Below are 15,157 nucleotides of genomic sequence, written 5' to 3' on the forward strand. Positions count from 1 at the left end.
TGTCCATGACTGACCATTTGTAGATTGTTCAGATCTTCTCATCTCTTCAGATCTTGGCTTTTTCTCTCTCTCATATGATCAAATATTCCTTTTTTCGACCTATTTTCTCCCCAGTTCTCAAAGATTGATATAAAATACCCTAACATTTTGCCCTGCTTCCCCCCCCCCCCCAATCATGTTACTCATGTTGTTCTTCTTAACTAGGGTGACCAGATGAGGTAAACAAAATATCGGGACACATGGGGGCGGGTGGGGGTGCAAAAAAAAAAAAAAAGCCGAGTCAGTCCCGCCGGTGGAGCAAAAAAAAACAAACAAAAAACCCAGCGCTGCCGGCGGATATCGGGACAAATTGCATCCTGACCAAAGATCGGTTGGGACACGGGACAAACCCTGAAATATCGGGACAGTCCCGATATTATCGGGACGTCTGGTCACCCTATTCTTAACCTCTGAGGATCGGACAAGAAGCAATGGGCTTAAATTGCAGGCAGGGCGGTTTAGGTTGGACATTAGGAAAAACGTCCTGACTGTCAGGGTGGTTAAGCCCTGGAATAAATTACTTAGGGAGGTTGTGGAATCTCCGTCAAGAGCAGGTTGGACAAACACCTGCCAGGGACGGTCTAGATAATAGTTAGTCCTGCCTTGATTGCAGGGGACTGGACTAGACGACCTCTCAAGATCCCTTCCAGTCCTACAATTTTATGATTCCAGTTAACATTCCCTGAGATTTCCCCGTCTTTCTAATGATCAAATATGAGTCTAAAATCTCCACAGATTTGGGCCTTTTCTCAAATTCTTGACCATTGCTGTAAAAGTCTAGCACCCGTTGCCCCTTTTCTCTCTGCTTATCAAATCCCGCTACGAAATTCACTCGCATTTTCTCTCTTTACCGCTTGTTGGCCACTGGTATAAAATCCCTCACAGGGGCCCCCTAAAACAGGAAGTTATTTTGGCATCACTGGGACAGGTCGACAGGGCCGTCCTTAACAATGATGGTGCCCTACACAGCCCAAGCACCTGCTCCCCCCCGCGCGGAGGGTCTGGGTTGCACTCAAGGCCTGCGGGCCCGGGGGATTAGTCGGGGGCCGGGAGCAGGAAGCGGAACGACCCGGCCCCAGACCGCTCTGCTCCCCCTGCCCCAGCCATGTCGCTCAGGGGAGGAGGCTTGGGGGAAGGGGGTCTGCCTCCCCCTCACACTCACCGGCGGCGGGAAGCGGAGCGACACAGTGGGAAGAGGTGGGGCAGGGGCAAAGGGGGTTGTGCCGGTCCCCGCACCCCCTTAGGAAAGCACGGAGGGGGCAGCTGGGGGATGGGGCCCCCAATGTCGTGGTGCCCTACGCAGCTGCGTATTCTGCATATGCCTAAGGATGGCCCTGCAGGTTGACTATTAGTTTCACCAGAAAGGAACTCAGATCGGAGGACAGCTCTGGACCCAAGCTTGACTCTCTCCCCTCTTCCCCTTTTAGGAAATGGGATGTACATTTATCTCCCACCAAGGCCGGGAATCCAAACCTCCACCCCTCACCCCAGTCCTAGCTTCTTCACCGGGGGGACTCAGCTAAGAATGGCGCGTAGATCTGGTACCGAGAGGTACCGGGTCCCTTTAATTCTCTCTTCCGCCCGTTAGAGGGGGCGCTCCCAAGAGAGACCGGGAAAAGGCTGGGGCATCAAACAAGCTTGTAAACCGGTGACACCCCAGATGGCGGCTAAGCGTCCCCTGGCACAGCCGCCGCTGACCCCTGGGCCGTGGTGGCCCCACCTCTTCCCGTCCCTGCTCCGCCCCTTCCCCGAGGCTCCAATGCCCGCCACTGCCTGGCTGAGTCCCTCCTCTCCGTCCCCGCCCTCCCCCACGAGGCCCCCTTCCCTCGCCGGCCGCTCACCGTGTCCCTGCGGGCAGTGGGGGTCTTGCGGGGCAAGGAGGGTGGGGGAGAGGAGGGACGTGGGGAGGGGCGGTGGGGGGTTGGGGGGGCCCAAGTGGGAATGGGGGCGGGGCCTGGGTGGAGTGTGGGCGGGGCCAGGGGAGGAAGAGGCGGGGATGCGGGCAGAAGAGGTGGGACTAGAGGGCTAGCCACCCCCATGAGTGACAGCCGCCCTCTGGGACAATGCCCGGGAGAATTTGATTCTGCTCTCCTGGAGCGTTTGCTTCAGAGATGGTTACTGGAGGGATAAACCAGGTCTCCGAGGTTTAATCCTGGCGGGTGGCTGTAATAAAGTCCCTAAGGCCATGATTTCACGACACAGATTTGTCGACTTAGGGTACGTCGGCGATCACCCCACCGCTGCAATACAACCGCGTTGGCGCTTTCATGCAGCGCTCCGGGCGAGTCCCCCGTCGGTGCTCTTGCATCGGCAGCGAGAGCAGTGCACCATGGGTAGCCATCCTGCCGTGCAAATCGCCACCCTCTGCCGCTGGGAGTTCTGGGCAGGGACCGCAGGGCCTCACGGGGGCGGGCTCACCGTCCCGGGATGCGGTTTTCTCCGCCCCGTCATTTCGATGGGCTTCCGACAACATTTTGTGCCACTTTTCAACGGCGCCCGCTGCCCTTGTAAACGGCGCTCCTGCCATCTCCGTTTGAAAGCACCATGGATCCCATTCTGCTCTCCCGTCTTGCGCCTGCGCCGAGCAAACAGGAGGTGGAATTTCAAAGATTCCCCAGGTCTTTAAAGATGGAGGGGCACATGCCTGTGTATCTGGCTGCAGGCACAGGTGCTGGAACTAGGGGTGCAGGGGGTGCTGCCGCACACAAGAACGGCCAGACTGGGTCAGACCAAGGGTCCATCTAGCCCAGTGTCCTGTCCTCTGCCAGTGGCCAATGCCAGGTGCCCCAGAGGGAATGAACAGAACTGGGAATCGTCAAGTAATCCATCCCCTGTCGCCTATTCCCAGCTTCTGGCAAACAGAGGCTAGGGACACCATCCCTGTCCATCCTGGCTAATAGCCATTGATGGACCTATCCTCCATGAATTTATCTAGTTCTTTTTTGAACCCTGTTATAATCTTGGCCTTCACAACACCCTCTGGCAAGGAGTTCCACAGGTTGACTGTGCGTTGTGTGAAGAAGAACTTCCTTTTATTTGTTTTAAACCTGCTGCCTATTAATTTAATTTGGTGACCCCTAGTTTTTGTGTTATGAGAAGTAGTAAACAACACTTCCTTAACCTGACTGAAGTCAGCACCCGCTGACTTGAAGTGGCTTCCATTATATGCAGGGTTTACAGTTTGGTTCAATGGCTCTCAGCGCCCCCCACTGTACAAATTGTTCCAGCGCCCCTGGCTGCAGGGCAGCGGAGTTCAAACTGGTGACCAGAGCGGTCCCCATGGGCATTGTGGGATACCTCCTGGCTTTTCTCGACAAAACCGTGTCGTGTAGAGTTGGTCTGCATGTTTCCCAGGCTGGCAGAACCTTGAAGGTCTGGTTGTAGGGGAAAAAGCCCATGGGGGAATCAGGGAGGGAAATGGGAAAAAGCTCCGTATGAAATTTCTCCAGTTGCTTTTCTTAGTTTACAGCTGCAGAAGAGCATTCCCGTTTCACTCCAGATCTAGGTGGCCAGGGGCCCGGTTTTTGACCGGAAAGTCTGGTCAAAAAGGGACCTAACAGTGTCCAGTCAGATCTACTGACCACACACCCAAAGTCCGGTTACTGCGGGCAGGGGAGGCGGGGCCACCTCCGACCTGCGTTGGGCAGCTGCAGCTCCCAGCCCCGGCTCTGCAGGCGAGTTTCTCCGGACCCGGGCGGGGAGGTGGGAGGGGAAAAGCAGCGAGCGATGGAAGGAAGGAGAGAAGAGGAGTGAATGAGGGGGTGGAGCCTCAGGGGAAGAGGTGGGGCTGGGGAGGTTCCAGATGGAAGAAGAGAGCCAGTAAATGCATAGGACAATGAGAGCTGCTGGAGGAGGGAGGAGGGCAGGAAATACACAGTGGGGAGAAAGGGAGAGCGCTGGTGTGAAAAATCTGCCAGACCTAGTTGAACGTGGGGCATGGTTTCTAGGAACAGACTCCTGGGGGTTGGGACGTTCCCTATTTGTGGAAGAGGAAATAACTCACCTATCCAGGGCTGGGAAAACTTCCCAGACTCCCAGAGCTGAAGCCTGACTCTCCTGACCCACTTCATTATTTGCTGCTTCCCCGACCTTTGTGTCGTCTGGCAATTTATCAGTGAGGATTTTATGTTCTCTGCCAGGTGACTGATAAAAATGATAAATAGCGTAGGGTCAAGAATCAATCCCTGGGGGACCCCACTAGAAACACACCCGCTTGACCATGGTTCTCCATTACTTTTTGAGACCTCTCAGTTAGCCATTTTTGTATCCATTTACTGTGTGCCGTGTTAATTGTGTATTGTCCTAGTTCAGGGGTAGGCAACCTATGGCACGCGGGCTGAAGGCAGCACACAAGCTGATTTTCAGTGGCACTCACACTGCCCGGGTCCTGGCCACTGGTCCGGGGGGCTCTGCATTTTAATTTAATTTTAAATGAAGCTTCTTAAATATTTTAAAAACCTTATTTACTTTACATACAACAATGGTTTAGTTATATATTATAGACTTATAGAAAGAGACCTTCTAAAAACGTTAAAATGTATTACTGGCACGCGAAACCTTAAATTAGAGTGAATAAATGAAGACTCGGCACACCACTTCTGAAAGGTTGCCGACCCCGTCCTAGTTTAATCAAAGTATCATGTGTACTAAGTCAAATATCTTACCGAAGTCTGCAGATCAACACTATTACCTTTATTGACCAAATGTTTAATTTCAGCAAAAAAAGATATCCAATTAGTCTATTTCCCCTAAATCTATGTTGATTGGTATTAATTAATCAAATCCAATATCAGCTACTTCATTATCCTGCATGTTATCAATGTCAGAGTGACAGACCTATAATTACTCGGGCTTTCACTCTTTCTAAATATTGGCACAGCACTAGCTTTCCTCCAGTCTTCTGGAACTCCTCAGTATCCAAGACCTACTGAAAATCAACATTATTGGTCCAGCGAGCACCTCAGCCAGCTCTTTTAAAACTCTTGCATACAAGTTAACTGGACCTGATGATTTTAAAATGTCTAACTATGGAAGCTGCTGTTTCACCTCCCCCTGAGTTACTAGTGGAATGGAAAGAGTGTCTCCATCATCATATGATGTGACTGCATCATCTGTTTGTTTTTCCCCAAATACAGAACAGAAATATATATTGAACGCTTTTTGCCTTTTCTGCATTATTATTGATATTTTAGCATTTCCCTCTAGTACTGGACCCATCTCATGGTTAGGATTCTTCTTGTTTTTAAAAAACTTCTTCATGTTGTGTTTCAGTATGCTGACCCCAGGTTCAGTATCCTTCTGCTTCCCTTATTAATGTTCTACAATTCCAGCCTCTGACTCATATTCTTTTCTATCAACTTCCTCTTTCTTTTATGTGTTATACAGTAGAACCTCAGAGTTTTGAACGCCTCAGGAACAGAGGTGGTTTGCAAGTCTGAAATGTCTAAAACGTCATGGTTGTTCTTTCAAAAGTTTACAACTGAACACTGACGTAACACAGCTTTGAAACTTTACTATGCAGGAGAAAAATGCTGCTTTTAACCATCTTAATTTAAATGAAACAAGCACAGAAACAGTTTCCTTACCTCGTCAGATCTTTTTTTTTTAAACTTTCCCTTTATTTTTTTAGCAGTTTACGTTTAACATAGCACTGTACTATATATATATATATATATATATATATATATATATATTGTGTCTCTGCTTCTGCCTGATTGCGTACTTCCGGTTCCAAACGAGGTGTGTGGTTGACCGGTCAGTTCGTAACTCTGGGGTTCTCCTGTATATATATATTTTTTTTTAATGGAGTGGCTGTTGGGATTCCGACTGTCCTTGGACTCTTCTGGGTTTTTTTCTCTCCTGTATCAGCCTCCGGCTAGTAGATGTGTGATAAATATGAAAACCGTGCACCCTGGGGATGGGGGGTGGGCTCTCTCTCCCCTCACCCTGTTGCCTCCTGGCTGCTCTGAGCGGATTAGGCACGGGAATCCCTCAAAAACCTTCTTGGCCCGGCTCCCCAGCGGATAGTGAGGTTGTCAGGGGGCAGGAGGTAGTGAGCGGGGTAAGGATAGTGACATCCAAAGTAGTGATAACTTGATTATGTAATTTTCCAGGTTTCCCCTTTTTGCTTTATGTCCCTGGTATCATGTTTGGACCTGTGCATTTTTGGTGCTGTTGGCCATTTTGAAAGATACGATTTTTAAATTTAATCTCTCTTTCTTGGGGGGATGTAAAAACGAAGTTAATAAATTGAGCTTTTGGGCCTTGTCCTCATTCTAAGAGGAACATTTGCAGCTAGTACAATTCTAAATAAAGCTAGTGGTTCTCAAACTTTTGCACCGGTGACTCCTGTCACATAGCAAGCCTCTGAGTGCAACCCCCCCCTTATCAATTAAAAACATCTTTTAATATATTTAACACCATTATAAATGCTGGAGGCAAAGTGGGGTTTGGGGTGGAGGCTGACAGCTCGTGACCCCCCATGTAATAACCTCGTGACCCCCCGAGGGATCCTGACCCACCCCAGTTTGAGAAGTACTGGTCTAGGAAATAGGTGTACTATTTAGGGTGGCCATGAGCCCAGTTTTCGACTGGAAAGTCGGTAGAAAAGGATACTTGACAGTGTTCGGTCAAATCTACTGACCAGAGACCAAAAGTCTGGTTACTGCAGGCTGGGAGATGGGGAAGCACCAGGTCATCACCCAGGCCAGCCTCTACTCAGCCGGGGGCCGCCTCCAACCTGTGTCGGGCGGCTGCAGTTCCCAATCCTGGCTCCGCAGGCGAGTCCCTCCCAACCCGGGCAGGGTGGAGGGAGGGGGAAAAGCAGCAAGCGACGGGGTGAGGGGGGAAGAGGAGTGAATGGGGGTGGGGCTTTGGGGCAAGGGGCAGGGCAAGGGGATGGGGCGGGGCTTCTGGGGGAAGAGGCGGAGCATCGGGGAAGGTTCTGGCACTCCTGCTGGAGGGTCCCATTTTTAAATAGTACAAAGTGGGCAACCCTAACTATGTTATGCGCAGACTGTGGGACAGTCAGATGAGACCCTCTCTTGACGGGAGAGTATCTGTGGTGCCAGGCGTGAAGGGAGAGCAGGGGAGCAGAGAGCGGGGAGGAAGGCCCCCCGCTCCCAGGAAGTGGGAAGGGTGAGTGTCACGGATCCCCAGCACTGGTGCCGTGGCCCCAGCTTTGGAGCAGTTTCTGGGAGGATCCCTTCTAGTGGGCCAGATCCCCTAGTGGGTCCCACTCTTCCACCAGGGTCAGCCACTCGGCTTCACCACCTTGTTAGGCTGGGCCTCTGATCCGTCAGCACCCCTGCTCCACCCCGCGAGAGCTGTTCAAGGAGTCCCACTGAGACAGACCCCGAGGGAGACTTGTACAGTCTTAGGGACCAATGCGCCTCCGCAGGCACCGTCAGCGGCACTCAGCCCGTGCTGTCAAACAGGAGGGTCTATTACAGGGGTGGGCAAACTTTTTGGCCTGAGGGCCAAATTGGGTTTCCAAAATTGTCTGGAGGGCCGGTTAGGGGAGGCGGTGCCTCCCCAAACAGCCAGGCGTGGCCCGGACAATGCCCCCTATTCGACCCCCCCCTGCTTCTCGCCCCCTGGCGGCTCCCCCGGGACTCCTGCCCCATCCACCCCCCCCGCTCCCTGTTCCCTGACCGCCCCTGGACCCCCCCCTCCCCTGACTGCCCCCCACCACCCCATCTAACCCCTCCTCTCACTCCTGACAGCCCCATCCAACCACCCCTTCTCCCTTCTCCCTGACCGCCCCCGGAACCCCTGCCCCTCAGTGCTCCCCGCCACCCCATCCAACCTCCCCCCTTCTTCCTGACTGCCCCCCCTGGGACCCCTGACCCCCTGCTCCCCACCCTCTGACCTAGGGTGACTAGATGCTAAGTGGAAAATATCGGGACCGCCACAAGGGGGGCGCCTTTTTAATTGTTACTCTCACCCGTCCGGGTCTTCGGCGGCAATTCGGCGGAGGGTCCTTCAGTCGCTGACGGTCTTCAGCGGCATTTCGGCGGCGGGTAATAAAACTTGCCGCCAAAGACAGAAGCATCTGCCGCCAAAATGCCGCCGAAGACCCGGACGGGTGAGTGTAAAAAAACAAACCAAAAAAACGCCCGAAACAAAATATCGGGACAAATGGCATCCCAACCATACTTCGGTCGGGACGCGGGACAAACGCCTCAAAATCGGGGCAGTCCCAATTTTATCGGGACATCTGGTCACCTTACTCTGATTGCCCCGACCCCTATCCACCCCCCTCACCCCCTGACCACCCCCCCGAACTCCCCTGCCCCCTTACCGCGCTGCCTGGAGCACCGGTGGCTGGCGGCACTACAGCCGCGCCGCCCAGAGCACCAGGACAGGCAGCCACGCGCCAGGCTGCACAGAGCACCGGGTCAGGCCGGCTCGGCAGCTGCGCTGTCCAGCAAGAGTTCACAGCCGGCGACGGGGCGAGCTGAGGCTGCAGGGGAGGGGGAACAACAGGGGAGGGGCCAGGAGCTCAGGGGCCGGGTAGAAGGGTCCTGCGGGCCGGATGTGGCCCGCGGGCCGTAGTTTGCCCACCTCTGGTCTATTAGCTGACCGGAGCACAGCATAGGCCGACCGGGATTAGCACAGAGAAATAAAGACTACAGCAGAGTCCATTCTAGTGATCCAGAGTCCACAGCTGTCTCCCTCTGTCACTCCCTCGGCCCTCCTCGGCCAGATTTCCCTCTGAGCAGCCCCCCGACTCCTCCTCTCATACCCCTGCAAGTCCTTTGCTCCCGTGCAGGGGCACATGCAGCTCTGCCCCCTCCCGCCCCCCGCTGAGCAGCAGGGAAGTCGGTTGCTAAGTGTCCACAATGCCGCTGCATTCCCAAGAGTTTGATTGACACGAGACCTAAGGCCCCCAGACAGCTAAGCACTGTTCACCCCGGTGTCTTAGCCCAAACAGTCCCTTTCCCCCCTGGCATGCTCGGCCCCTGTGCCCGGTAGCCGGGCCTGGGAGGGGAGCAGCCCACCTAGAGCAGCGATCCGGAGCAGCCAGCTTCAGCCGGCATGAGAAGCGACTCCGTCCACTCCCTGCCTGGGCCCGGCGGCTAGGGAGAGCGTCCGTATGTGCCGGGGGGGGGGAGTGCAGGGGGAGAAGGATGGAGCCCCCCTCGCAGATAATGTGGGGCGGGGATTGTGCGTCAGCTGGACTCAGGGCCGGGGAGTTGCTGCGCAGAGGAGACACGTGGGGCACTCACGTGTCCTCCCCTTGAGATTCAGGGCCGCCCAGAGGGTGGGGGCAAGTGGGGCAATTTGCCCCAGGCCCTGGGCCCCACAGGGGCCCCCACGAGAATATAGTATTCTATGGTATTGCAACTTTTTTTTAATGGAAGGGGCCCCCAAAATTGCTTTGCCCCAGGCCCCCTGAATCCTCTGGGCAGCCCTGTTGAGATTGTGCCCCCCACCGTCTTCAGCCACATGGGACTCCACGAGTGAGCTTCAGCCCCCTCTCCCACCAGGCTTCAGCTCTGGTGTCTAAAAAAACAATAAAGATCCTACATAAATAAATTACTATGATTTGGACCTGTACATGTGTATATTTATTTGTTTTTTTCCCTAAAGTTAGTTAAGTATTTTAGGAAAATGTGTCTGAGTGACCACCAGCAAGAGTTGGCCAGCAAAAAGTTTGTTGCGAGAACTTCTGAGTGTCCAGCCCTTAGTCCCCTGGACACTGACCGTTTTCACCAATCTGTTTCTTGCAAAGAAACAGTTCGCTCCAGCTTACCCGTTTCACCTCAGATCACAGCTCCTCTCTACCCACAGTACTTCGATGAGTTAGTAGCAAAAGCAAGGGTAGCTGGATTGAATTGAGCATAGAGGTTCAGTTGCAGGAAGGAGAAGTACTGGACAGAAATGGCTTCATAAAAAAATAAAATCATAACCTGCCTTCTGAAGCGTAAGACTTCATGAACAAGGGACCCTCATGTCTGATAAAGTGTAGCTCACCCATTTGTAGCTCAACCATTTTGGAGCCAAACAGGCTGTGATCCATCTTTCTGGGGAAAAAACCTCTTGCTGTCAGTTACCCTCCTTGGTGAAGGAACCAATATGTCCCTTCCTCTGAATGCTGGGGTGGGTTGTGGATTCAGAGTTGATCCCCTCCCATCTCTTTACTTTGGGGAAGGGTTTTTTTTTGGGGGGGGAGATTTCAGCTCCTGATTTCTTTGATTCCCTCCGTCACTTATTTTGGTTCCTTCCCCCCTTTTCCCATCCCTCTCTCAGAGGTTTTCTGTCTCCCCGGCACAGGGGATGACCCGTGTCTGGATTCTTTCTCTGTCCCAGCAGGTGACGCCGGGATGGCGAGTGAGAACGGGGAGGAGAAGCCCCAGCAGGATGATGGTGATCCAGGAGGACGTTTGCTGTGGTTGGCCAAAGCCTGTGAGAGTCAGCGCAGGGCGGAGGAAACCGTCAGGAGCTGCTCACACCGTATGAGGCACCGGAGCATCCTCACGGGCGAGAGACCCTACACATGCTCTGAGTGTGGGAAAAGCTTCAGCCAGAGCTCCTCCCTTATTAGACACCAGAGAATCCACACAGGAGAGACCCCATTCGCATGCGCCGAGTGCGGGAAACGCTTTAGCCAGAGCTCATCCCTGGTCACCCACCGGAGAATCCACACCGGCGAGACGCCCTACACCTGTGCCGAGTGCGGGAAAAGCTTCCGGCGGAGCTCAAACCTGATCACGCACCAGAGAATCCACACCGGCGAGACGCCCTACACCTGCGCCGAGTGCGGGAAAAGCTTCCGGCAGAGCTCAAACCTCATCACGCATTGGAGGATCCACACCGGCGAGACGCCCTACACCTGCGCCGAGTGCGGGAAACGCTTCAGCCAGAGCTCAACCTTCATTCGACATCAGACCATCCACACCGGGGAGACGCCCTACGCCTGCGCCGAGTGCGGGAAAAGCTTCAATCGGTGCTCTGCCCTGATCACGCACCGGAGGATCCACACGGGAGAGACGCCCTACAGCTGCGCCGAGTGCGGGAAACGCTTCAGTCTGAGCTCGACCCTCATCGCACATCGGAGGATCCACACCGGAGACACGCCCTACACCTGCGCCGAGTGCGGGAAAAGCTTCCGGCAGAGCTCAAACCTGAACACCCATCGGAGGATCCACACCGGGGAGACGCCCTACGCCTGCGCCGAGTGTGGGAAATGCTTCAGCCAGAGATCAACCTTTATTAGACATCGGCGAGTCCACACGGGGGAGATGCCTTACACGTGCTCTGAGTGCGGGAAAAGCTTCCGGCAGAGCTCGACCCTCATCACGCATTGGAGAATCCACATGGAAGAGGCCCCCTACGCCTGCTCCGAGTGCGGGAAACGTTTTAGCCACAGCTCTGCCCTTATTAGACATCTGAGGATCCACACCGGGGAGACCCCTTACCCGTGCTCCGAGTGCGGGAAACGTTTCAGCCACAGCTCTGCCTTGACCACGCACTGGAGAATCCACACGGGAGAGACGCCCTACAAATGCTCCGAGTGCGGGAAAAGCTTCCGGCGAAGCTCCGGCCTCCGCACCCATTGGAGGATTCACACCGGCGAGACGCCCTACACGTGCTCCGAGTGTGGGAAAAGCTTCAGCCACAGCTCCACTCTGACCACCCACCGGAGAATCCACACCGGGGAGACGCCCTACGCCTGCGCCGAGTGCGGGAAACGCTTCCGGCAGAGATCCAGCCTCATCACGCACCGGAGGATTCACACCGGAGAGACGCCCTACGCCTGCTCCGAGTGTGGGAAACGCTTCCGGCAGAGCTCAAACCTTATCTCTCATCAGAGAATCCACATGGGGGAGACACGCTGAATGTGCTCTGAGTGCGGGAAAAACTTCAGTCATGGCGCATCCTTCCTCAGACACCAGAGAATCCCCACGGGTGAGAGACCCTATACGTGCTCCGAGTGTGGGAAAAGCTTCAGTCAGAGCTGTGCCCTTTTTAGGCATCTGAGAATCCACACTGGAGAGACACTCTACACCAGTGGGTCTCAACCAGGAGTACACGTCCCCCTGGGGATACACAGAGGTCTTCCAGGGGGCACATCAACTCATCTCGATAGCTACCTAGCTTTACAACAGGCTACATAAAAAGCGCGAGCGAAATCAGTACAAACTCAAATTTCCTACGGACAATGACTTGTTTATACTGCTCTATAAGCTATACATTGAAATGCAAGTACAATATTTCTATTCCAACGGATTTATTTTATAATGCTATGGTAAAAATGAGAACATCAGCACATTTTTAGTACTCGGGTGGCCGGGACACTTTTGTATTTGTAGGTCTGGTTTTGTAAGCAGGTGAGGTGAAACTTTGGGGGACGCAAGACAAATCAGACTCCGGAAAGGGGTACAGTTGTCGGCAAAGGTTGAGAGCCGCTACAGAGAGCTCTCGCCTTATCACACATCAGAGACTCCCCACGGGTGAGAGACCCAACACATGCTCTGAGTGCGGGAAACGCTTTGGTCGAAGGTCAGGCCTTGTCGCCCACGAGCATGGGCGGGGCGTATCGTAGGCTGGGGCAGGCCGGGCCTCCCTGTGACGAAGTGGGGGATTTTCTTATCTTTTCGTGGTTTTCCAATGGTTTGCATGCAGAGGGGGTGGGACTCAGTGTCCCTGAGTGTTACTGGTTTAACGAGAGGAGGGGAGAGGGAGTTTGTTGTTACAGAGGACCGGAGAGGGAACTTGGGGCCCCAGCCAATGGCCTGGAGGAGGGATACCCCGGCGACTGGTGACCTGACGACCCTCACCGGAGACCCAGCTCAGAGTCACAGCCGGTTCTGGCCAGTGGGAGGACAATGGGCTGTGAAGAGAGGACCCCGGTGACCTGACCAGCCCGTTCCAGCCAGAGGGGGACGGAGAGGAGAGGAGGCCCAGAGGACCCTGTTTACCTGGAAAGAAGACAATGGACAGAGGCGGGGCTTGGGGCCGGGGATCTCAGATGCCCAGCTGGGAAGCAGGGGGGTCGGGGCTGGAGAGGGGGGGCAGGCAGAGCCCCCCTGGATGCAGGGAGACTGGGATGTGCTGGGCTGAGGGAGGCCAGGCCTGAGGCCGGAGAGTTTCCTGTGCTGGGTTCAGTCGCTCAATAAACCCTCCTGTTTTACGCTGGCTGAGAGTCGCTCCGGGCTAGAGAACAGGGCGGGGGGAGGCATCATCCCCTTCGGGGGGTGGAGGCCCTGGGGGTCCGGAGCGAGTGGACTCTCTGAGGGGGCCCGCGGCAGAGACAGACGTGCTAAGGCTCAGAGAGGTGCGGCTCCAGGAGGTGGAGGGGCCTGACCCCGAGAGAGAGTGGACCTCCGAGAAGGGCTGTCGCACTGAAAGGGGCCCCCCCCATGGACCGCACGGGGCCAAGAGTGGGCCCGAGCTGTGAGTCCGTGACACTCCCCAAATAAGCCCAGCGTGGCCCCTCCCACGGTCGACCCAGAAGCCCCCCTCCTGCTTGCCCTTCCCCCTTGGCCACAGGCCAGGCAGGCTGGCTGCTCCTCTTCCGGGAAGTGGGCTGGGGCTGGGGTTGGGGTTGGGGCTAGGGCGAAGGCTGGGGTGGCCTGCGGCCAGGACTTGGGGTGGCTGGGGCCACACAGCACTGGGGGCCCCCCGGGTGCTGGGGCTGGGATCCTTTCTGTCCACTCTGGGGCGGGAGGGGGGGAGGCTGCCGGTTCTCTTTCCATGGGTGCTCCAGCCCCAGAGCACCCACGGAGTCAGCGCCTATGGGACAGAACGTGTCATTCCCAGTTGGTCGAGTGTTGATCAGAGTGATAGGGGAAAGCAGCACAGGGGATAAACGTCATTTCAGCCTCTCTTTCCCGAGGGAGATCAGGGATTCCCTCCTTCCACATCGCCATCAAGATCCCACTTCTCCAATCCCAGCCCAGCCGTCCGCGTGAGCCGCAACAGAATTTATAATCCCCACTTTCTACCCCTCCAGCTCCTGCAGTGCCACATGATACAATGTTCGCAGCCCTCTGCGGGTGAGTTTTCTCGCTCTGATCCTAAATCAAACTCACTGAGGCTGGAGGTGAAAGCGCTGGAGGGGGGATTTGAATGGATCCCAAACGCAGTGATCCGTCCCTGTTTTAATCCTGGTTTCTGTCCATCGGAAAAGTATTTCTGAGTTTTTTCCTGCTGAGCCGGGATTCTTTGCAAGGTGGGAACGTTGGCTGTTTCCCCCCATTACCGTGATGCTAAAACTTTTTTGGGGGGTAAATAGGACTGCTGAATAATAATGAAGTGGCTCTGAGTGAAGCAGGTTTGACTGCATCGGGGGAGAATACAATCGTCTGATTTTGAGTCATCAGACGTCATCTGCTCTGGAATTTCATTTGATAGGAAATTTGAAAGTGTCTGACACCCCTTTGTGTGGTGGGATTTCCTCTCTGTCATGATTGGTCCAATATTGGGATATTAGTTTTGTTTGACAGCATCAGCTCAGATTGATGGGCCAGGGGGGGGGGGGCGCTATGAGAGAAACGATCATTCGCTTAAAACACACTGACCCCCACATATTTGCTTCCCAAAGCTGTTGCGGCCCAGACCAGACAGAAGGCTACTCCTGAACATATCACCTTCTTAATCGGGTGCCGTTTAGACCATGTCATCCCTATCTAGGTAGAGCCGGAGGAAATGGAACGAGCCGTGTTGTGGCGCTTACCCCTTGTAAATGCTGCAACCGTGTCTACAATGAATTGAGTGTTGAATGTGAGAGAGCTGCTGGATTCTGTCTGTTTTTTAATAGATAGGGACTGTGATCCAGGCCTGTGTCGTGTCCCTAATTTAGGTCTGTACCATCAGATTAAATAAATAAACTGGACGTGTTTGGGGAAGCCGTTCCTCATGATTACTCCTGAGATTTTGTGTGGATTCCTCTCCTGAGAAATATGAAGTTACCCCCATCCAAGGCCAAGGATTAGACACGAATTTCCGTAGAAATAGCGGGTGTCCAAAGTTCCATGCTATGGTGGCCTATGGCCAGGTAAACTCTTTGTATTTAGAACCTGTCACGAAGTGGGAATGTTCTTAATATTTTCTCTGAATACTGTGTGGGTGCCTCGGTTTCCCCTATGCCTTTCTTAAGTATCTAGGTGGT

The 15,157-nt window shown here is 54.3% G+C and overlaps 1 pseudogene; it reads left to right on the top strand.

The window, feature by feature from the left end:
- Nucleotides 1–10,367: 10,367 nt before the first annotated feature.
- On the top strand, nt 10,368–12,161 carry LOC135894941 (gastrula zinc finger protein XlCGF57.1-like; annotated as a pseudogene).
- The last annotated feature ends 2,996 nt before the right edge of the window (nt 12,162–15,157 follow it).

The sequence above is a fragment of the Emys orbicularis genome (assembly GCF_028017835.1).
Source record: "Emys orbicularis isolate rEmyOrb1 chromosome 21 unlocalized genomic scaffold, rEmyOrb1.hap1 SUPER_21_unloc_1, whole genome shotgun sequence".
In the NCBI taxonomy this organism is placed as follows: Eukaryota; Metazoa; Chordata; order Testudines; family Emydidae; genus Emys; species Emys orbicularis.